We start from the raw sequence: 19237 nt of genomic DNA, 5'->3' as shown, positions 1-19237 counted from the left end.
TTCACCTGGACAAGCACAAAACTTTGTGCCAAAAATTTAAATCACAGAGACCTGTCTTGTTCTGAGATGAAAGACAACTACCTTTCTCAATCATGTTGGAAATTTTCCCTTTTTGAAATACAAAACCTCAATTGTAGTTCAGAAAGGGAATAAAATTTGTGGTTTAGGATTCCTTCTTACTAAACTTTTATTGTTTACAAAGCTCTTTAAATTGGAAATATCTTTGCAATTCTTATCAAAATTTTAACTCACATTTATGATGGTTGTTTCTCTTTGAACATCTATTTCATTATTATATGCCAGCAAGAAAGTGATATGCTTTGTATATATCAGTGGATTAAATCCAAAGTTATTTCTTTAACAGCTATCTGGTTTTATGAAAACTGATATGTCTTAAGATACGCATTTTGATGCAGGCAAAATTGTTTTAACTTAATCAGTTGGTTAAGTTAAACAGTTTAAATGCAACGCATTAGTTTAAACCAGATGAAATTATGCTGTAAACACAAAAGGGTGTCCAGAAAAAAAAAAAAAAAAGTTAAATGTTTTCCTAATGAGATGTTATTGTTCATAGCCGTAAGCACATAATCCTAAAGAGCTAATCTCCTTGGACTCACTTCAATGGATATTTGTTTAATAAAAGTGGGGAGGGTTTCAGCCACAGTATACATAGTATGGGTAAATTGCCCAACATTCCCACTATCAGTTTGTGTGGTTTAGAGTGCTATTCAATTTGGGTTGAAAACCATTTTCTTGTTTGAAAAGGTTTAAAAATAATAGTTAATCTGTTTCTGAACAGTTAGGAAAAATAACTTTCCCTCTTGTTAGAAAACTTATGGTGACCTTTCTTCTACCATTTGTGTCTTTTACTATTTTGAAATTTGGCAGAGGTTACTGTGTATGTCAAGGTTAGACCTTTTGCCATCTGTTTAAAAGTCACCTATTTTGACAGTTATAGCCTTTGAAAACTGCAGCATGCAAATGCTCAACAGATAATTACTAGCCCCCCAAACCTAAGTTTCTTTAAGAATTCAAACATCAAAATTCTGGATTACTATAGGTCAACTTGGGTGTTTTAACTGAGGTGAAGCAACTTGCTTTTTAACTTTTCTTGGTGCAAAAATATAGAAATATGAAGGGGATAATATAGCTATGGCACAGTTATTTGAAATGGGTAGTCTCAGGTTATTGGAGAAAGATGAGGACTTGGAACAAAGACAGGTGGAGAGTAGAATATTTTAGCAAGTAGATCTGTATGGCATTCTGCAAATGGTGGGTAGAAAGGCATTTACAGGAGGGCTACATATCAAAAGATAGCAACATAAAAAGACGACTTGGGAACTAGTCAACAGGAATGAAATTCTGTAAGCTGAAGAAGAAGAGTAAGGGAAAGAAACAGAGCAGATCAAAAGTTACATGGAAATGAAAAAGGAACTCTGGGGAAGGAAAAGTTTATCCTTATATAAGGTGGATAAAGCTCTCTGTGTAAGGCTAACAGAGAGAAGCAAGAGAGGAGAAAATACGATAGTAGCAGTTTAGGGAGCATAAAACATAAGGTAGGAAGTTGAAACAAAACAAAGAAACAAAAACAATTTACTAATAAAAATTTTCCATGTCAGATTGCCATTAATTACTTTCACTCTGCTGTCTGTGAAACCTATTGTCAGAGTGTGACATACTACATCAGTCCTAATATTTATAAGACAACATTTCACTGTGCTAGTTGTTCAGGCTTTACTAAGTGCTGACATGGTCAGCATGGGTATAGTGAATCAAATACATTATCTTACTGATAAAACCCCTGGGAGTCAATGTGATATCAAATTCCAGTTCATTTTTCTTAAATATAAGAATATAAACACCAAAAAATCTATACTTCAGTACAATCAACAAACATAACATAGAAATGTCATCTTTCAAATCTGAGAAAATGATTGCTAGGAAGGCATCTACAGTTCTACATTTGGGATTGTAGCACACTACATGGCATATTTTTTCCCTGAATTTTTCCCCACAGGACCCAAGACATATTTTGTTGACTTGTTTAATTAAAGTGCACTGAAGGATGTTGTTCATAAGACTTCTGCTTCACTTATTGTAGAAGGTGAAAAATGAATAATGAATGAGGCAGGAGATTCAAGAATCAGAAAGGTTGTTTTACAGTATACATTAGGGCTACAGAAATTGAATGACAACTGACAGAGCTAATCGCCCTATGTCACCAAAGTCTTATCCATGATTTATCACAGCCTAGATGCCAAACTACAGGCTTTAGAACTACAACCAAAGGCAGCAGAATTCACTGCAGAATTTTGAAATGAATGTTATGAGCTGAATCTGAAGATCTGAATACTGTGCCATTTCATATAATACTTCCAAAATGGACCAGGCTGAGTTCAGTCTCTAAGTATCTCATGCCTTGAGCTATTATATGAGAATGATAGTACCACCTCATCCTGGAAGCTGCTCTGAAAATTATGTCAGGCTCTCAGCTGCCAAAAATATGAGCATCACAGAAACACAGAATGACCATCGCAGAACTTCAGAATCACAGAATCAGAGAAGAATTTAGATTGGAAGGGGCAACAGGAGGCCACCTAGACCAAATTTCTGACTGAAGCAGAATCAGAGAAGAATTTAGATTGGAAGGGACAACAGGAGGCCACCTAGACCAAATTTCTGACTGAAGCAGTCTCAGCTGAGATCAGACCTGGTTGCTCAAGCAGTCTATATGCAATCAGGTCCTCTGCAAACCTCCAATGATGGAGACTGTCCACCTGGTTAAAAATAAATAAATAAATATATAATATAAAAAAAGTCTGTCTAGCTTCAGTTTATGCCAATGTTATTCCCAACATGCATCAATGTGAAGAACCTGTCTCTGCCTTCTTGACAAACTCCTCAGAGGAAGACTGCTGTTGGATCCCTCATGAAGCCTTCCCTTCTCCAGACTGAACAAGCCCAGTTCCCTCAGCTTCTTCACATGGCAAATATTCCATTCACCTGGACATCTTGCTGACCCTCCCCTGAACTTGCTCCAGTTTATCAAGAACTGTATTGGCTTTGGGTGGCCAAAAGCTTTGCTGCCAGTGTACACTACTAGCTGAAGTTTAGCTTGCTGTACCAGTCCTTTCCATCAGAGCTGTTCCCCAGCAACTCAGCCCCCAGCCTGTATTGTTACAAGAGGTTATTTCTTCCCAAGTACAGGACTTTTTATTTTTTGTTCTTGAATTTCATGTTTCTGATCAACCATTCCTCTGTCCCAAGACAGTGTGAAGAGTAGTTCTCTCCTGTAGTCTCCTGAGGGACCGTTTCCCCCACTTTAGCATATTCTGCAAACTTGATATCAGACAAATCAATAAGAAAAGTAAACATTTCTACTCATATTTTGTATACAAAATGACACACAAAAAAAGTATTAATACATATGGAATTAACACAACGGATAATATTGATTTAATCTAACTAAAAATTTAGAAAATTCTCCTTTTCCATTTTTTTCTCATTCTCCAAGATATGCTGTTGTTACATGATCTGTGGCCTGAGCAGAAGTGTTCTGTGGCAGATGCCCAAATTCCTTGAAGCTCAGAATATGCAGTAACACAGATCAAATGCAACAGTTAGTTGTATAAGATAGAAATATTAGTTACTCTATTACTATTACTTTAAAACTGATTACTTTATTTCATCAAGAGCATTGGGCTATCTAAATTTAAACAAAATTACTATTGACTTTCATGAGAGCAAATGAGACTTACTCCCAATAAACAAACTCAAAATACTAAGGAAGGAAACTGATGTAAAAACCTAATGTAATGAAGAAAATATAAAATAATTTTAAAGAACATTTAAACTTATAATAAATTCCAATTAAGAATCTAAAAGTATCTGATTTTACATCAAGTGTTTCAAAAACACCCTCTGTCACCATTAATCCAATCAGTTAATTACCCAGTAATGCCTGTATTTATTAGAAGTGACAGCAGGATGGGATGGAAGGAACTTGGGAATCCTCAAGGAAGTAATTAAATAGCATCCCCATCATCTGAACATACCAATGACTGAACTGGACAGATGCTCACAGAATGTGCTAAGACTATATGTTCTTTTAATTTATGTGTATGAAATTTATTTCAGATGAGATACTCTCTGAACCCCAAAATATACTGGATTTGAAATGTTCTCTTAGATGCTTCAAGTAAAAAAAGTCACAATGAGCACTTGGAAGAACTGTTGTGATAGGACTCACACTGAGCCCCCAAGTAATCATCCATCAGACACAGGTAAATTATAAACAAAAAGGAAAATTGGAAGTCTGAGTGAAAATATTCAAATAATTGTGTAAGTTTCCAGGTTAAAAGAAAACAGAGAGGGTTAGGCTTTTTCGTCCAAAAATGGTGATGTGATCATTTAATGAGTCAAGTTCTGTGCACACAAAAGGATTTAAAAGAAGAATACATAGAAGTGAGAAATAGTGTTGTTGTTGTTGTTGTTGTTGTTATTATTATTATTATTATTATTATTTGTATGATAATTTAAAAAATATTTTTGATCAGCTCTACTAGACTATAATATAAGGCTGCTCCTGTATCCTGATCAGAAATGAGCTGTTTTCACATGTGGTAATATCAACACCATTTCTGTCTCAGTGACCTATGTATTGAATTTATATTTTTTCCTCATAATACATCAACACAGTTACTCATTCTTACTATAGAATTTAAAGTTTGTCTTTAGCTGTCTCCTACTACTTCTTCTTTCTTCATTTTTATAATTCCTCACCTTTACAAAAAAAAAAAAAAAAAAAGAAAAAAAAAGCCTTTTCCATTCTGTACAGTAATTAAACATTTGTCCATGTATTAATGATTATTTATTGATGAAACAATGTCTATATAGTCTGTTAGACATATAGGATTTTCTCCAATTGCAACTGACTTCAAAGCATTTGACCCTTAGAAGCACTATGTAAGTACTATTAATGTAATCTTCTCTCTAGCTCTTTATTACTGCTTTTTCTTGTTCATTCAAATTCATCACCTTTCAAGCAATTCTACCATGCATGTTATCTCAGCTCCTTAGGGGAAGCTCTCATAGCAGTAAATACCTTGCCACTTAATTGCATTCTGGTAAATTATTAGATTGTCCCCTCCAGTTTATCTTGTAAGGGAAAAAGGGAACTGCGTATATTTTCTTTATGAATTTCATATGCACACCAGTTCACATGTTTGATACAGTTTCACTTTACGGTAAGGAATTATATTAAAAGAGATCAGCAGCAGTAAAACAGACTGAGAAACCCAAAGAGCTCTCAAAGCATACATGCTGTCAAATACACAACCTACAGTTGGATTTATCCTCTCCTCTGTATGAGACCAGAATAAAAGGGAACATGAAAATTCAAAGAGGGGAGTATAGGGAAGAAGGCAAGTTTAATGGCTTCTCAGAAGCACCTCAGAGTGAGGATGCCAACAGAAACAAAATGCTAAAAGCACACAAGACACTGCAGTAAACAAATTGTTTGCCCACTTTCGGTAAAAGTTACATATATTACTTTTAGCAAGCACCTTAAGAAATACGTGTATTAAATTTTTCACTACAGCCCTTTATCTTGCACTAAGTATTTCTGTGTGTACAGTAAATAGTTACAGGTAAATAGTTTTTTTGTTTGTTTGTTTGCTTGTTTGTTTGTTTTTCATGACAAACAATTATTTATCAGTCTTTAAGCCACTGCCACACTGTCCCAGAGGTAAAAACAGTCACTGGCCAAACTCATTGAGACCTGTCAGATTAATATAGTTTGTACAATTTGAGGCTATACCCTAAGAAACAGGTTCATGTAATGTCTTATTTAGAAATATAGAAATATAGAAATGTCAGCAGCAAAGTCAATTGTCCAAATTGTACATTAAAGATGACCTAACTTGCTATTTACAAGGGATAAACCATAAGATTTTAGGCACAATTTATTGTTGTCTGAGTGCAAAATATACCTGGTTTAAATCTTAAAATGCATTGTTAGCACTACAAATTTGTTCTCCATTTACATGGCCTTGAGTAGCATTCTTTAAAAATGAAGCATATTATATTTATATTTATCATATTTAAAAATGAAGCATATTCTGCCCCCAAAATGTCTAACCTTCATATTAATAAAAACCATCTCATGCGAAGGAGCATATCCAACTCCTTTTTTCTTATAGATGACAAAAGGCACATACCATTTTTGTACTGGCTAAAATAAGTTGTTGAGTACAGAATTCACTTTTAAAATACATTGCTTAATCTACAGTATTGATGATGTTCACAGGAATCAAACAAAAGCTTTCAACTCTTGCATTCTCTTTATCTAGAAGATTAGATTATCTGTCTGTAAGCTAAAAATCAGTTTTATGCATTTTTTTCCTTATTTCATTTTCATAAGGGCTATCGTTTGGATTTTTAAAATGCTGCTCTTGATGACAGTATATTTATATATTTCTCTCAGTTGTGTTACTGAATATCCAACGTATGTTTTACCTTAAACAATAGCTCCCATTGGTGCAGCAGGACCACTAATTTTTGCTTGTCTTCTATTTTTGTACTGTTGCTTTTGTGGCATGTGGGCTGACTACATAAACTGCATATAATGACCTATTAGTTTAAGATGCTTATAAGAGGAAGGTATAAGCTCCAGATATCATCACCTGCTACTTCTCTGACACTCTAACCACTAGAGCTACCCAGAAATAGTATACACTCATGCAAATATCCTGAAGGTAAAAAGCAAGCAAAGCAAAACCAAACCTTAGGTTGTGGCAAATTCCCAAGAAAAGATACCGAAGTGAAGCAATTCACACTATCACAGAGGAACGCCATAAAAGATACCTAAACAGAGTTCTACTAAATAGACATCCCTCCCTGACCACCATTTCCAGAACATTTATTCCAGAAACGTTTTTGCAATTCCTAAAGTACCTTGCAGTCCACAAGGTACCTGATGTACAAAAACATATTCAGCCACCTCTGAGCAGACAGATTATCACCTTCTGTGACAGTTGAAGCTTCATAGTAGCTTTTTAAGACTCATGAGAGAACACTACAGCAGTCCAGAATGAAAGTTAACAAACTCCAGATTGGTCTCTACAAGATAGAAAAACAGATTGTTCCCAACTGATTAGAGAAAATACTCAAATATAGTGCAGTAATTACTAATCCCTTCAATAGAATGAGTTTATTACATTTTCAGTAGTAAAGAGCCTAACTGAGAAGTCCTCAGCTCTTTTAAGTATTTTTTTTTTTTCCCCAGGAGGATTAAGGCACAGTGTGACGAGAAACTCATTCTAGCCATTTCTGCTTTTGTTGCTTCCAAATACTATATTTGGAGAACAACCTAGTAGGGGCTATATGCATTTATAAATTATGGCACTTCATAATTTCTGGGTGATAAGAAACATAGAAAGACCACTTAGCAAATTTCAGCCTAGAAAGCAGCTATGTGGTTGCCAGGGATGTTTTTCTATAGGGACCATATTAAACCTATGTTCCCATAATTCATGCTTTGTCTTTGTATTTTGTTCAGAGAGTCTTCCAATATTAATCTTCCAATTGCTTTATACAGGTAGACAAGCTGTTGAAATAGCAAATGGTGCTGTATCATGGAAACATTATGGGCATCCTGAATCTCTTATGACAGTTTCATGTATTTTCCAACTCCTGTGTAACATGCATATGAACAATGTTTCCATGGGGATCAATTATAAAAAATAACATAAGATGGATCATGCATGTCACTGTAGTACTGATGGATTTAGGAATGATTAGTTGCCATAGTGATGACTTGGTTGAGGCATGCTGGGAGAGGTTAGTCAAAGAATAGGTGAGGCTGTGTTTTACATGTACAGTCAACTTAATTAATCTAGATATAGTGTAGAATACAGCAAGAGTCCCTTGAAATAACTTTTTCTGTGAGGCATTTCTTATGTCCTTGACCACTGGAGTCAGAAGGTGGTTATGCTAAATTATATATATAATTATAAATTATAAATTATAAAAATTAATTATAAATTATAAATTATATATATATATAATAAATTATATATATAATTTAGCATAACCACCTTCTGACTCCAGTGGTCAAGGACATATATATATATATGTTAATATATATATATTAACATTTGGCATTTTTACTTAATAAGAGGCAACTTTTTGGCATTTCCAATCCTACTTTTAATCTTAAAATCATTCAAGGAACCTTTTGTTGTTGTTGTATAGTTCTCACTGTAAAAGTTTGTACTGATTCAACTTGTACTGTTCCAGTGTGCTTTAGCTAATGATTGAAAAAACACTTCAAAAACTCAGTGAATAATGTTTTCATTGTATAATTAGGATAACTGGCACAGAGACAGGGAAAGCCATTTGCTTTGTTACCTAAATATATAAAGAACACAAGCTGAGAATGCAATTAAAGAATACTTATTTCATGCATCTATGATATCCATTAGCCTATTCTTTCTATTTTCATTCACAAAGATCCCACCACAAATGAAAATATTACAAATTATTCTTATGCATATTGTTTTTTCTCATGCTATCATACAGTTCAGTATTCAGAGTCCAGTATCTTTGTTAAAAGCAAACAAAAAGAACAAACAAACAAATAAGAAAAATCCACAAAGGCAGCACTTGATAGAATTCAACATTTATTAGATCTATATGTTCAAAATACTTGTGAGGATGATATATATTCATGATTTATACCAGACTTGGAAAATGGGACATTATGGCCATTGAAAAACTGGCAAACACGTGACCACCTCTAAAGAAAGACTGTTTAAGATTTTAAGGGCTCGTGAATGTCTTTATAAGCACCAAACTAATACTCATATTAGTAACTTAATACACTCTTACTTCTATTAACAAACGTTGGATGGCCCACCTGACATGCAAGTTTTACTTCTCTTAAATGAAAAAGTTCTGTGTATACCACACAGAATTCAAACTTAATAATAATACTAATAATACTTAATAATAATTTCACAATGCTCTCTGTTCCTGAACAAATGGAATTAAAAGGTAGGTTTAGCCCACTTTAAAGGGCTAACTTGTTTACTAATTTAACTATCTTAAGAATGAGTATTTATTTCACCAGTTCATTTGCAACTCTGAGTCTAAAAAGGTAGCCTTGTCTTTCCAATAAAATACTATTTTTACTCTTCAGAGAAGCAACAAAGATACTGTCTGCACATATGTATATGACATATAAGGTTATGTCTTGCTTAAAGTCTGGCCTTTAGCTGTCTATTAATTAACTCAAGAAAAAACTATCATCTTTTTTCTTTCAAAACATACTCAATTTCTTTAGAGATCAGAATGAAAACTGCATATAAAAGGACACTAGGATTTTGTGAAAAATCCAACACTAGGCATATGATGTTTTTGATGTTACGTTTTACAATAAGAAAAAAAAAATAGCAAAAGCACTGTAAGCCTCGCTTGCAGAATGAATAAAAAACATCTTCTAAGTAACCTCTCTGAGCCACAATCCCTTCCCTACTCCCTTCTGACTCCAGTGTAGACAATAATCCTGATCAATAAGTGCAACTACCGACATTTCCTAGTGTCTTCCATACACACAGTTTTGCTTTCAAATTAGCTTTATCTACAAGCTTATGTAAAAACTTTTTGCCTTTTTTTTTTTTTTTCTGCACTTGAAGGCTCTGAACATTACTAATGACAGTTAAAATTTCTGCTTGTCATTAATTGTTATAATAGTCACTTCCCCCTTTAATGAAATACACAATTTCTAACCTATTTTTTTTACCCATATTCATCAATTTATTTCACCATCACTTTCTTTTCTTTAGAATTAATAAAAAATATTTTATAAGACATTTATAAACATTTATTTCTATTTAACACTTAATCAGCACCCATTTCATAACTATGCTTTCCTTCTATAAACTGCCTTTATCTCATTTGGACTTTATTTCACTTACATATTTAAGACTTCATTTCCTTTTAACTGCAATTGCTTAGAAATGTCACCATGTCAACCTGATTTATCTTTGGATTAAGTATAGTTTTGCATTTAAGAATTATTACATGTCAGGCTAGTTTACTGCAATGAATTGTATGATCCATAGAAAATGACCTATTTTACCAATATAGTAATACTATTTGGAAGCCATACCTCAGTTTTTCTGCATCCTGAATCACTGAAATAAAATATGTGAATTGTGAAGCATTCATGAAAATCACTTTCTACTTTTCATATATATCTAGTTTTCATATCTGGAACACTTAAATTGGATATATGACATTCATTGTACTTTACTTTTTAATATCCACTAACATATTCTCTTGAATTTTCCTTCTATAGAAACAAAGGAAATGAGTTAGAATTACTAATAAAATTCTAAATACATATAAAAATATCCTCAGCTGTGATTCTTAGTTAGAAATTGGTTTGTGTGGCTACCTCCATCAAAATTTACAACATGCTATTTTAATACGTGGAACGAGTGAGAAAGGAAATAAGATACAGATAAGAAAGTCAAATAAAGGACTGCTTGAGAAACTTAATTTAACTTGGAAATAATTGTAACATACCTGCATCATAGAAAAAGTAATTTGGCATGCCTAGGGACAAGAAGTGCAGGCCCAATAATGAAATGAGATGTAAAGATAGAAGACCAGATTTGAAAACCTTGTAACTTTAATGCAAAAATCTTTACTAAAAGCTGAACCGTGTTCTGCTACATCTTCTCTGTGTAGTCCTCAAATAAATCTGTTCTACCCCCAAACAATAACTCCTTCCAATACTGCCCTTTTTTTTAAGGACAAGTTTGTACCTAGAACAATCTGTTTGACTGTTCTTATAGTGCATTAGCAGTCAAATGGGATCTACTTGTCACTCCTTAGAAGCCTTTGCCTCTAATGCTTATTAAACTACCAGTTTAAAAGATTCATAAGCTTTACCTCAGAGTTTTCATTACAAACCACTTACAAAGTGTTTTCTTCTAATTGCTCTAATTATGCCTTTTCAAAATACAAACAGAGAGAAAACAAACAAACAAACAAAAAAAAACAACTCTGGACGTGAAATCTTTTTAATTAACATAATAAAAAATGTCTTAATCTTAAGGCCTGTGGTGACTGGAAACTGTCAAGTGACTTTAGGAGTGAGGGTTATTCCAACCAGCTCATTTTTGTTACAACTTTTAAAGAAAGAACCTTGACATCTAATCTAGGAAGGATCCAAGAGGGTTATTCCCACCAGATCATTTTCGTTATAACAATGTCTGGGCTGTGGATGGGGACTGAGGGCTGAGGATCTGAAATGGATTTGTTTTTTAAATAACTTGGGTTTACCAACAGGTCCAGGCTACACTCTAAGCATGCAGCAGGACAGGTTGGGAACTGATTCCAAGGCATAAAATTGCACTCTGGTGCAGATTCTTCTCTGGAATTCAACGTATTTGAAGAATTTAACATCTGGAAACATATAAAGGCATACATAAAGGAAATAAATGAATACTCAGATATATATCCTATTATATATTCTAGATATACTTAGGAAGGGAAATACACTTTATATCTCTGTACCCTTATGGAATAAGAATTGCAAATATTTCATTTTTGTGGCTACAATAACACAGTCTCACACGTAGACTTTACAAGATTTCAGTCAAACATATGGTTGTATATGTGTTGTATTACTGAATACAAGATGCTATAATCTCTTATCAAACTATGCGTGTTTATCTGTTTTTTGTTTGTTTGTTTGTTTTCCCCATCATTTTCTTTTTTTCCAGTTAATTTCAGATATTCTGCCTTTGGAAATGGGGTAGTCATGAAGCTTGACTCTAAGGCATCAGTTTCCATATTAGAGTGAAGGGTGCTGAGACTACTTACTCTTCACAAAATATGACTGCCTTCAAAAAAGATTAGATCCATTATATGAGGGAAAAAATGATGTAGAAATACACATTTTATTTAGACAATAATTAGTTTAAGTAATTTTTTTTATATTTTGACTACACCTTCCCTATTAGTTGATATCCATTCAAAACAAATATCCAGGAATCAAATATTTGGAGACTTGAAGTAACTTTTGCTGCCAGAGTGCACTAATGAGATGGGCTAAAGAAGACTGACCTTAGATCTAATTGGACTCAGAATGCAGCTTTTTACATATTTTCCTTGAAAGGTCCCCATGACTAATTCTAATTCAAAGCTGTCTAAGCAATACATACTCTCAATTACCAGAAGCAAAGGTTACACTAAATGGTAACTGCTGGTTTAACCATGCGTTATCAGAGCCTGCTAACGTTACATTTCAGGAAGTGTCAGTTACTGATACAGCTTGACTTGGGAAATAACTTGGACTCATTTAAAGCCCATAGGAAAGTAAACTTTATTCTACTTCATTCCTGTTTCTCATTTATACAAACTGTTTTAGATTTCATGCCTGGGAAGCACTATGTGTATCTTCAGATATAATAATCTAAAAATTATTTCCTTCATTAGGATTACCTGTGAACTAAGCCACTGATAGAAACTTTGGATACTGGTGAAACTATACATATTTCTTGAACTAGTAGAGGAAGTGAGGAGGTAACTAGCAGGTCAAGGGATGTGATTCTCCCCCTCTAATCCTGTCTTGCAAGTCCCCACTTAGGACATTGCTGTTCAGCTCTTGGGCCCCCATCATAAGGACATGGACCTGTTGGAGCAAGTCCAGAAGAAGGCCATGAGGATGATGAGAGGGCTGGAGCACCTCTCCTGCAAAGACAGGCAGGTAAAGTTGTGGTTGTTCAGCTTGGAGAAGAGAAGGCTCTGAGGAGACCTTCTAGCAGCCTTCCAGTACCTAAACGGGCCTGCAGGAAAGCTGGGGAGGGACTCTGTCAGGGAGAGGAGCAATAGGACAAGGGATAATGGCTTTAAACTAAAAGAGGGAAGATTTAGATTGGACGTCATGAAGAACTTCTTTACTCAGAAGGTGGTGAGGCACTGGAACATGTCGTCCAGAGAAGCTGTAGATGCCCCATCCCTGGAAGTGTTCAAGGCCAGGTTGGATGGAGCTTTGAGCAACCTAGTCTGGTGGGAGGTGTCACTGCCCATGTTGGGGGGTTGGAATTAGGTGGTCTTTAAAGTTCCTTCCAACACAAGCCATTCTATGAATTCTGCTTTACTGCTTCTACTTTTTACTAGGTAAGTGTCACAGAAGTGCCTTCGTCCCTACAACAGTAACAAAAGGAATCTAGAGATTGCCATTTCCAACCTATTGGAAAGATAAACCTATGCAAAGGGGTATCTAAAGTCTTTTATTTGCAATAGAGGGGCCTAGACTGATGAGCAGAAGTCTGTTACTTCCTGGGTAATTTCTACAAAAGCCTAGTGCCGACTTCTGTGATTGCTCCCAAATTTTTATCTGGGTTAAAAAAAAGAGGTGAACTGCATTCATCTATTATGTTCCTTCATATCTAGCCTTCTTTGACTATTATTGGATCAAACTATAAAGGGTTCAAGTGATTATGAAAAGAAATCAGGACATGCATGACTAGGCAATGTGCTAGATTTGAGCTAGCTGTGACAGCATAGGCTGGGGAATTTTCACAGTAATTAGGAGAAAACACTGTGAGGAAATGGTGTTTCACAAGTCAATTGAAGCTTCAAGGAAGGACATTAAAATAGGCAATAGATCTTCAGGAACCAGTGACCAGCCCACCAATATATAGGGTTCCCTAGCATTCATTAATATTAGTATTTCTGTTAGCTTTGTTTGAACTTAATCACCAAAGTTTGGGTTTTACTAAAGAATGACAATTACTTGTTATATGTCCTAGCACATTCTTGGTAATGATATCACTGTCTGGTACAAAAGAATTCATATGAAGAATTAATCATAAAAACTTATGCTTGACTATAGTTAAATATAGTTAACTATCAAGTATTTAGCATATAAACAATTGTGACACTTAAAATCATGCCAATTAAAAAGCAGGCATATCTATTACGTTAAAAATCTTAAATTTTCTCCTATAACTTCAGCTGAGTCTCAAGTCAACTCATCAAGATTGTTCAAATCCTTAATCAGTGATTTCCACATTTAATTAAACTTATATAATACGTGGCCAGTAAAGGGTCTCTGAGTCTTTTTTTCCCCTGCATATTATATTTGCAGTTACTGGACCAAACAATGTGCATAAACCATTCTATAACAAGTTTTCACATTGAGAACAATGATTAACTTAACATGAGCAGTGTTAAGCTCATCCTTGCTTAGCTAACCATTAAATTCAATCTCCCAGTCCCCTGAGGGATGAAGCACAGACAGGGAGAATACTAGCCCATAAGGCAGTATGCTTCAAAAAGGAAGGATATGCATCGAAGTGTCAGGTCATCTGTTGTGATTTTATGTAATAAGTTCACTAGAGCATCCATTGATTACCTATCAGAATTCATCACATTATATTTTTTATGCTGCTCAGAACACCAGGTCCCATTAAAACAAAAAAGACTTGAACTAGCTTCACCGTGCTCCTACAAGGATGCACTAATACAGTTTCAGAGACCTGGTTCCAGTTTTATTTTCATAATACAGTGGAATTTTCCTTTACTGCTATTTCAACAGTTTATCTACGAGGATGTTATGGCAGACATTGTCAAAGGCCTTGCTAAATCCAAGCAATTCTACCATTCTCCCTCATCTACTGAGCCATTTCATCCATTTCATCTTCAAAGGTTATCACGTTGGTCAAATATAACTTCTTATTCAAAAATCTTCCATTTACCTTCTTGCCCTTAATGAGATGTCTTAAAACTGTCAGGAGATATGTCCTGTTTTTAAGTTTGATGCCTGGTTTTACAGACCACTTCATGACATCAACGGGAAAAAAAGCCAAAGCTGAGGAATGCACCAATGGAAAGCACTGTTACATGTGCTTTCTGTGAGCAAAATATGAGCTAGGAATGAGTCATTTTTTAGAGCTTATTATATGCTTGTGGGTACAATACAAACTTTCCATAGAAATGAAATAAGAACTACAGCAGCCACAACTCATTTAGTTTGAAGTTTTATTGCCAAGCCAGAAGTTAAACCAGTGTCAATGGAGGCCAAGCCTCTCCAATTAACTTCAAAGGAGACTGTTACGCATGATGATTCATTGAAGTCATGAGAAATATGGTTTGCCAGTTTGACTTTTACTGAAACCTAAATTCAAGGCAAGTATTAGAAATGCCTAGGATCCCTGAAAGCTGAAATGGTCAGTTTTTACAGTTATAAGCTACTCTGTTATAAGCTAGGAGAAGGGCTGCTTTCCATGCTTCCTGTTTTATGAGCTGTTATGCATTGCATAGCAGAATGAAAGAAGCTGATATGAACAGTGGAAAAAAGGAGTGAGCAAAGCTGTATAACCTGGGATTTTGGAATTCTTCCAAGAAGCAAGTAAGGGGGACTGCATTCACAGGTGCAAAAACAAACCTTTGAATCCCTATTCCTAGCTGAGTGCTCTAGTTTACAAAAGACTGGATAATACTGAGAGGGGTGAGGGAGGGACAAGAAGACAGGAATTGTCTCTCACCCATCTTCTGAAAGTAGTTAATTCTCTTTAAGTTTTTTAAAAAGAAAATCAGAATTCTGCCTTCATAAGAGACTGCAAGTTGTCAACTACAACTGAAGAAAGATACCTACTTGTGTCTAGTGTATACAAAGGCCAGATTCATCTTAATGAACCTTATGTATACATCCAAGGCTCCTGAGACAGCAGGGTGGTTGATGTAATCTCCCTGTTCTGCCAGCAATGAAGGATCCTTTCTATTTGAGGTCTACTTGTCTTCTCAATGTATCTATCTTTCTGCATGATTGGTACAGGGGAGATGACAAAGGCTGTGCCTATAGGTGAACTTGGGTGTTTCAATTAGGTAAAAAGCCAAAGGTAGAAGAAACAGAACATCCTTCTCTTTTTGAAATTTCTTACCATTTTGCCTGTCTCTTTGTTCTTCATGCTGATCTGCATTTATTTCATTCTGAAGTACAAGATTCCGCCTGCAGATAATATAAGTGGTCTCAGCTCAGTATTCAGTGAAAAGGATTTTGCTATGGTGGTCAGATGCCTAAAGTTAGGTATTGCAAAGATCTGTGTCATGACACCTGGTGCCTTTGAGTCTCTGGGTTAAGTTGCTAAGGCTAAATCAGAGCCTCAAGCAGTCATTTTTTCTTGTTAGTGCTTAAGGCTGGCTCCAGGAAAAGCCTTGATAAAATATGAAAGCCTTTTCTCAAGAATGGAATAAAACGTCTCAGGCCAGTGGATTATCATCAATATATCTACAGGGAGCATAAAAATACCCATAATCTAAGCATAATTATCCATCTCCTTTTCTCTCTAAAAACAAAATTGCACATCTGAAGTGATACATTTCTAACACTGCTGGCCTAGAACATAATGCACTGGCTCCAATGTAATGCACTGCAGTCAGCCATTAACAGCCAGGCTTCTCAAGCTTTTTAGAGACATGTACAGCAGTACTTTTGTACTACCTGCAAAGCTGCCAGCTAGTATTCCATATGTTTGTTCATGCAGATAGGTTAGTCATTCACCAGTTCGAAGTGTCAATTTTATATGTGTTATGTATCAGTTCTTCAAAATTGTTATAAATAGCTTCAGAAAGAGGCTAATGTTTGGAGCAGCACATGGTAATTATTGTATGTTTTCAAACTATAGCATCAATCTACAAGGTGATATTTCTTCCATTAGCATCACTAAACTTTTTCTCAACTGGACTATACTCAGAAGACCTGTATATATTAAATGCACTTTTGACTGAACCTGCATCAAAGATTTACTTGGTCTGATCAGTATCTGGAACACATTTATGGAAAATAAAATTTTAAAATGAGGAAAAAAGAACTTAGGCAAGAAAGTAGTACAATGTATTATTTCCTGAAAAGTTGTATAAACAAATGAAATACTCAATAAATGCAGATATGAAGGCAACCTGAATTTTAATCAACCAATGAACCAAATATGCTTTTTAATGTTTTAAGAATGATACTTTTCCATGTTAGTCACTTAAGCAGAGGATTTTTAAAGCATTATGTATCAAGAAAGGCAAGCTTTAAAACCTGAAAAGAATTTAAATGATTCTATATATCTTTCCAAATAACTGTGTGGGCATCCAGATACCTAAATGTCTTGAAAACCTGACCAAGACTACCTACTTTTATTATTATTATTATTATTAAGAAAGCATAACCATAAATATGCCAAGATACTTTAAACTCTGGAGATTCTTCTAGCATGTTTTTGTATAGAAAACACAAAAATCTGTTATTTCCTTCACCAGACACAAAGGTGGACATTTGCACAGCTATTCAAACTGTGCAAACTTTTCAATAGAGAAGTAAACAGAGAGAAGGCCAATAAATGATATTTTGGGCATCTCCTGCAGTTTGAAAATATTGATTTCAATATTTGAATATCAAATTTTTGAGCAAATAGCACAGGTGAATTTAGCAGTATATTAAATGTGACTCCTCAGTTGTAACTACAGCCTCACTATACTTTGTTTTAGTAACAGTTCATTGTGTTGAGTTATATAGACAACTCAGATGTACAAGACAAGTAATTGAGTTTGTGTTGGAAAATGACTAAACATAGCAGCAGAAATGCAACGTGTGCTGCTATCTGACCTTTGTCAGCAATGCCAGAGGCTTTTTTCATATGCTATTGCTAGTTGTCATTATTAACAGTGACCATGAATTTCTTTCTGTCAAAGTAATCAAACCACAGGAGAGAAGTTTCTGAGAGACTCTGTACAGAGAAGGTCACAGGAGCTTGATCTCATCAAGCTGCTTTCTTTCTTATTTGAAAAGTCAGGGGAGAAAATGAGTAAATGACACCCTTAAGAGTTTTAAGAACATTGGAGAGTCATTATTGGAGTTTCAGACCAGCAAGTAGTATATTCTATTGATCAAGAAGACTTGTCTTCTTCATATTGAGGAAAAAAATCTTGTTTTGTTCTCTTTCCCCTTCACTTAGACAAATTTAATTCCACCATGCCACGTCATTTACTTTTTTTTTTGAGCATTGATTTTTTTCAGTCTTTGCTTGATATTTGAGGTGACTGAAAGGGTTCAGTGTGATATCCAGAAGAAAAAGAAAACTAGAGCAATAATGCTATATGTAGTCTGCAACCTGCAATACATCCATAATATACAAAAGATGACAAGCCAGACAGATATTAAGCCATTTTCCTTTTGTGTTATTATGTAGTTTGCCTCAAATATGCTGCTAAACAGTCAGGGAGCACATCACAAGGGGCAGCTTCTCCATAACAACTGCAAAATGGCATGTCCACGCAAGGAAAAACAACAACAACAAAAAAAAATAAAAATCTTTTCAATAAATGCGGTAGGAGCTCCCTCTACTGACATTTTTCTGGTTTCCAATCTTTCTGGCTTTGGCAAGTGTAATGTATGTACACCCAAATACATTTGGATTACATACACATCGAGTGATTTAATCTTCTTTGTTAAATAAAAACAAAACAAACCAGACGTAATTATATAGTGTTAAACATGTCTAATACAGGAATTATTGATTTCATAGATATATTATTGCAACCATACTTCATGATTATGATTGACCATCAGAATTCCTTAATTAAAGAAAAATGTCTCTGCTTTAAAAGAGCAATTCTAGAGGTTTCTTGGTTCATTACTTATAAAAAGATATATCCCTCTTACAATTCAATATTGTTAAATTTACAGGCAAAAAATCACTGCTAATTCCATTTAGGTTTATAGGGTGATCACAAAAGAAGTGGGGGCACAGAATTGCAGAATAAAGAGCCAGAAGAGGGCAGAGAGAGAGAAGGCTATAACATTTCCCTTTGTGACCTGGGATAGCGTAGGTTCTTTTGTGAGACACAAATGTCTCTGCCAGACACTCATCATAACAAAAAAAAAGTCATGACAAAAGGCTTTCATCTTGTTACTAGAGCCATTGTTACTGATGGTACATCCACCCAAGAGATCCAATGCATTTCAACAACTAACAAATCAGATTGGTTGTTATGCATTCTTTTGTGTTTGTAGCAATACCTTTATACGGAAGTGCCTTCAAATTCCCTATGATTTTTATAAAGTGTTATCAAAAAATACTTGTTTAAAGACACTTCTTAGCTGAATGAAGAAAGGTAAACAGAAGAACAGGTTGGCCAAAGAGGCTCTGGAGTCTCCTTATCAGGAGAT

The sequence above is a fragment of the Aythya ferina genome, assembly GCF_964211825.1.
Source record: "Aythya ferina genome assembly, chromosome: 12".
In the NCBI taxonomy this organism is placed as follows: domain Eukaryota; kingdom Metazoa; phylum Chordata; class Aves; order Anseriformes; family Anatidae; genus Aythya; species Aythya ferina.
The sequence above is the reverse complement of the archived record's forward strand: the minus strand, read 5'-3'. Positions refer to the sequence as shown.